The sequence below is a fragment of the Halichoeres trimaculatus genome, unplaced genomic scaffold (assembly GCF_033239565.1).
Source record: "Halichoeres trimaculatus isolate MK-OKI-2021-1 unplaced genomic scaffold, fHalTri1.1 fHalTri1_scaffold_19, whole genome shotgun sequence".
Lineage (NCBI taxonomy): Eukaryota > Metazoa > Chordata > Actinopteri > Labriformes > Labridae > Halichoeres > Halichoeres trimaculatus.
Genome location: NW_027437197.1, coordinates 17,387,268 through 17,393,333, shown reverse-complemented (window position 1 = coordinate 17,393,333; position 6,066 = coordinate 17,387,268).

The following is a 6,066-nucleotide window of genomic DNA, read 5'->3' as shown; positions in this document are numbered from 1 at the left end:
CCAGCCCCAAGCAGCCCCAGCAGTCTGCTCATACGAGCGTAAAACGTGGCCAGGAAGCGTCACTTCCACTGGGTCATTTCATAGATACTATCTCCATTAATGCTCTGGCCCATCAACCCCCTCCTTCCTCTCCTTCCCTCATACCCGGGGTTGAGCTTTTGCCCCTGGCTCCCCACCCTCCTATCAAAAAGACAAAGATGTAGCAAATGGGGAGACAAAGGGGGGGTTCATAAACCTCTGGGACCCCATTTTTGATGAGTTTCCGACTCCGCAACCAGGCCCTGAACAGATGGGATCAGTCTCCAGGGCTCAGCTGCACCACTGCGTTTAATACACAGCACCATACATCCTCACAATAAATGTTGTATGACGCTGCTCACTTAACAGCACTCATCAGCTCATAGACGGCATACAAGCACACAACAACACCAAACAGAATATCTTTATCACGTCGTGTCAGACATTACTCCTCCAGAAAAGCAGTAATTGAAGTCTCTAATCACGTTAGCACACGCTCCTCCATCAAGATTGTCTTTTTTAGTGCAAACACTGATCTAAGCAGCGATGGCTGTTTTCTCTAACAAGGATAGCAACTCCTCATTTTGCCAATAAACAATAAGATGAGAGTGGAGACTGCCCTCATCATGGCAAAGGTTCAACATTTTAATTACCTCCATCCCTAAGGCACACTGCCCATAACCAAGCAACCTGCAATCAATCCAAACATCGACCGGATAAATGAACGCGTTAGCAGCAAGCCAATTAACACTTACAGCGATTTATCACCCACTTCCAATGGAGGTGTTAATTTAAGGTATTATCCCAGAAAAGTCACACCCCAGCTGAGGATGCTGGGAAGAGAATATTGAGTATAAAGTATCTCGTCTGCATGTCTCACACCCGGTGTGTACATACATTCATTGTGGTAAACATATAGGACTGTTGTGAGCATTGACCTGGAATTGATTTTTGCCTTCTGAGCGCGCTTGCAGCTTTATTGGGGCTGTGTTCATTTTGCCAACAACAGAATCAATTTTCTGCCTTGTACATCACTCCGGCATGGTGAAAGCAAACAAACAAACGCAGCAATCTTAGTGCGATATATCTGAAGCAGACAAAGTGTTTGACATTAACAACTTTTAAATGACCTAGAAAACTTCTCAGTCTCAGGAGAAACACCTCAAAGAAAGGAATGTGTGAACCTCAGTCTGATGAACTATTCACAAAAAACATTTTTAATCTGATGAAGCCATCCCTTAAAGTTGCTTTTATTTACTGCTTTTAGTCTTTGCCCTATCTCTTTGGTAGCCTTACTAGCTTTAAATTATTTACAGCTGGAAAAATCTTTTTTTTTTTTTTTCGTTATGCTGGTGATTTAGAAAACTCATATTTCAACCTTTTTCTGGAACACTACATTTCAGGTGCTGTCACTTTAAGGCTTCCCACTCCACAAACCCCCTTCCTTTGATTGGCCAGCCCTCTAGAGGCCTGTTAAGTAGAACTATGGGCAGACCTTAGTCTCTACAACCTGTCATAATCTACTTTGGAAATCCTAACACCTTCAAGATCCAAAATCTGCTAGCTAAGGTTTTGACTGGTGAGTTCTGCTGAGGTCGTGTTTGGTCAAGCTTGAAGCCAGGTTGAGAGGATGAAGTTCTTAATATAGCAGTTACCTGCTCCTGGCGTTTTTCAAGCAGCACAGTAATGGCGTCCAGCATTGAGCTAGCCTTGCCTTTTTTGCTCCATTCAGTGGATTTAGAAGCCATTAAAAAGATTTTAAGGTAAAGTGAAGGGAAAAACACTCCAAAATTTGATTATTCCCAGGTTTGTAGGGGATTAGAGGGCTTGGTGGTGTGGAAAGTCAAGGAATTTCCAGAGCAACTAAGCAGTGCACCTACTCCAACAGCCTGTCACCTGGAAGACCCCAGGAGATCCTAATGTGATTTCAGTAAGTCTTGTGAAGAGTTCATGAAGATCTTGTGCTACTTTTAAAAAGGATGGGCAGATAAAGAGATTTCTACAACAATTCAAGTGCTTTTTTTTCTACACTTTTACACCATCAGGTTCCCCAAATCATCAGACATTAGGAGTGGGTAGCTTTTAGTTACCTTGAAGACTCCAAAGATTACAAATCTTAACTTAAATCTATCCATTTTACATTCAGCCATGTGCTATGGTGATCTACTGTCTCGATTTGCGACCACTGAGTGACATAATTATACATAAATTCAAACTAAAAGACAGCAAAGGCTGTTCAAACATACTTCATTAAGTTAAAATAGCAGAGTGAATTCAGTAATGTCTGCCTTTTCTTATTAGAATAAAGCAGTAAAGATGTTTTGGGAAAGTACTGTCATGTTTTATGTTTAGTCCACACACCACAGAGCTGTTGCCTGAAAGTCTTGGCTTTTATTTTTCCTGAAGAAAAAAAAGTCTCCTTCTGAAAGGGTGCGGTGAACGCCTGCTACATTCTTTGCTGCTTCGAGAGGTCTGTAATTGCTTCCAGCTTCTGAGGGATCTACTGCAGAAAAGTAGTGTCACGTCTTTATCAAGACTCTTCAAAAACACTTATCAGAGATGGGAATGTCCAAGCTCTTAAACGCCCTCCTACATGCTGCTCCTTAAAGCCCCCAAATATGTACACGTTCATGTGAGTGGTTTAACAGTTATGTGGGACACGTTTAGCTTCATTTCAACACCTACACTGTTTTTCATCTTGCAGTTGGAGAAACTGAGTTGCTACACGTTTGGACCTCCTACACCCAGAAATGCTGGAGGAGGTCTGAACATCTGTTGTGGTGTTCTGTGTTCGTGTGTCCAAGGAGACAAAGTCAGAGCCAAAAGGCAGAAGCCCCAGCTGTCGGGATCTGGGTCGGCTGCATCTGGGGCCGAAGGATGTTTTTCAAAACACCTATGACAGTGCTGTCATTTGTACTGCTTCACTGATAACCGAGAGTTTATGAAAACAAAACACAGGTTCAAGAATCCAGCTGTGATGCAGATGCTGTAAAGGTGAGGAGGCAGTCAAACTGATTAGTTTTCTGTTTCTGCTGTGAAGCTTGGCTCAGTGCGGCCTTACAAAATATCCTCACTTCATCTACGTGTCAACAAAGTATTCCTTCAAGACGATGTGGGACACATTCCTCAGTCTTGGCCTCTGACGCACATTCTCTGGAGTTTAAAATGGATTAAACTTTGGCTTTTCCTGCAGAGATATCAGCGATAAAAGGTTCACACACACACTCATGCAAGCTCCAATTTCCATCCACAGTTATTGACTGTGACAGCCAGTCTGATACAGCATCGACTCTTGCCCTGTCACAACAAGCGGGCCCGGAGAACTCGCAGCTGCTGATGGAGCTGGCACCGCTCGCCCAATGGAGACAGTCGTGTTTATGATTTGGAGGAACAGAGTCGTATAAAAAGGACAGCAAGAGTGAGGTTTTAAAAATAGATTGGAAAATATCACCACACTCAGATGCACCCACAGAAACACATTCAGAACAAGCGTCTCGTCTGTCCGCTGTGTAATGAGAAAACAGATGCATGACTGAGAATAAAACAATAGAAAAACTGAAAAGTTTAACACAGAGGAAGAACTTTCCTCCCAGTCTTACAGAGCTGAGCACAGGGGGGCGTTTCAGAGGAATAGCAGAACCAGATGCTGGCATGATGGAAAGAACTAAAAAACCAAAATGAATTCACCAGAGTTCCCAATCCACAATTATTTCCACAATAACACATCCTGCTCTGTCTTGGAACAACACCGCATTGGTTTGACTCTCACCAAAACAAAAGTTAGGTTCTGGAGAAAAAAGAAGAAAATCTTTCTCCTGAAGGTTTCCAAAACAGAAAATCTTGGACAGAGAAAAGTGTTCCCATGCACAGGAAATGCCACATTTCTGCCAGTTCAGTCCTTTTCCAGCTGCTGTTTCATGATATCAGTGCATTCTGCTGTCAGCAGATGTGATGCATGTGCAAACAAGAAGGAACTTGTTGCTAGGACGACACATTCGACACCCCTGTTTTATATCAAGTCTTTTTTATGCAAACCTGTTTTTTTCGCCTCTTTGCATGCATGTGACGAGCAGAAGTCTAACCTGCAGATGTGTTTCAATCTGATTCAAGGCTTTACTGTGAACTTAATGCATCAGGATTTGGGCCTCCAGCATGTTCAGATCTGAACCATCAGAGTGAGTAGCTCCAAATCTGATCAGCACACAAACAGAATCTAACAGCCAAACTTCCTGAACACAGAGACACTAAATGTTTCTTGATCAGATCTTACCTGCTTCCCCATGGCTGCGGCTGTAACGTGCCTCCTCTCTGTGCATAAATACCTGGGTAATACAGAGTGTGACTGTTTAGGCAGCTGGCACTTCCCCTGAGGTAAAACAGACAGGAGACAGAAGGTGGAAGGTGTTTCTGTCTGCACGTACACTCCCCCTCGTTGGGGTGTGTATGCATGAGCACATACCTTTCTGACATAAACGGTGCTCCTCATCTGCCCTGCAGGTTCACACAGGAGCAGGGAAAGCTCCTAAGAAGAGTGCTTAACCCTTGCGCAAGCTGGCATTGAGTGGAATAATAAAGATTTTTTATTATCAACATGTATTATCAGCCAAGAGGTCAGGGAATGAGATTCTCCCTGCATCAGTGTCTCCAGCATTAGTGATAGCACTTACAGCTTGTCCTAGTTCGCCTGAGTAAAGAAGAAAAAGATGTGTGAAAATGTGTCTAAGGCTGAACTGTAATGTTGTAAGTCAGCATCAGATATCCGGGATAAAGGGCTCCACTAGCAGCTGTGTCGAGTTACCAAACAAAGGAAAATAAGGCTCAAGCTAAAGGAGACAAAGCAGCAAGCAGAGAGACATCAGTGGAGGAAAAAAAGAAACTTGCTATTAAGCAAGAGAGAATTGGTTTCCTCCACCCTAATGAGAATTCATCCTGTGAGATAGATGAGTCAGTCTGACAACACGATTCCACGCCTGCAATAATGAGATCATATTTGAGGAATTGGGTGTCTCATATGGACGAGGTTACAGAGATGTGAGATTGAGTCTGAACTTTGTGAATTTTGTTATTTTGACTCCTTAAAAAATAAACTTGCTTAACATTTATACCATTAGTGCATACTCATGTAAGATGTGAAGCTTAAAGTGATGAGGACTGATTTTAATGGGGCGCAGTGAACATAGAATCAAAAAACTGAAACTGGAAAAATCTGGAAATCAAAGCCACTTGGGAGGAAAGCAGAAACCCAAGACTCTAAAGTATTTTGCAGCTTTTCCTGGATTGGAGAAAAGAGCACAGCTCTAATAAGTAAAGTTGAAATAACATATAAAAATAACAGTAGGGAAGGAGACACACATAGTTATCTAAAACTCCCTCAACAGATAATTGCCAATTATACAGATAAACGCCTCCTCTATACAACGTGAAAAGCCCTCCGCCCTTTATTTTAGATTTATATCTCAGACTAAAGCAGAAGACTCAACAGTGGACCTTAAAGACATCCATATCAGTTGAGCCCTCCTCGTGTTATCCTCTCAGCTGGACTAACAATTATCTGCAGTTGAGGATCCGTTGAGTTAAACTGTGGGAATCAAAGTGAAAAACTTTCTCTTTCCTGGAGCACGGCTCAAAGTTAACCATCCTGACAGCAATTTGGTCAATGTCAGGGCAGCTAAATCGTAGACTTACAACAATTCATCTGCAAACCACTCCTCTGACTGTGCAGCATTTAGAGAAACACAACCTCAGTGTTGGAAGCGTTTTGATGCCTGGATGGTTGAGGCCGATCCCACAAAACTGTTACTTCCCCTTTTTAAGTACTAGCTTTTCTTTCTCCCCACTTTGGACGGAGATGAAGAGCAGGGAAGTAAACGAAGAGAAGATGGTTAAGCACATGTGGCAACATAAAAAAAGTAAAGGGTAAGATGAAGGAAGAGAAATTTCTAACTGATGGTGATGATCGTGACGATGATGCTGATGATGACGACAAAAATATTGATGAATATAATTAGGATGATAATGATTAAGAATAATAATGATTAAGATGAGGAC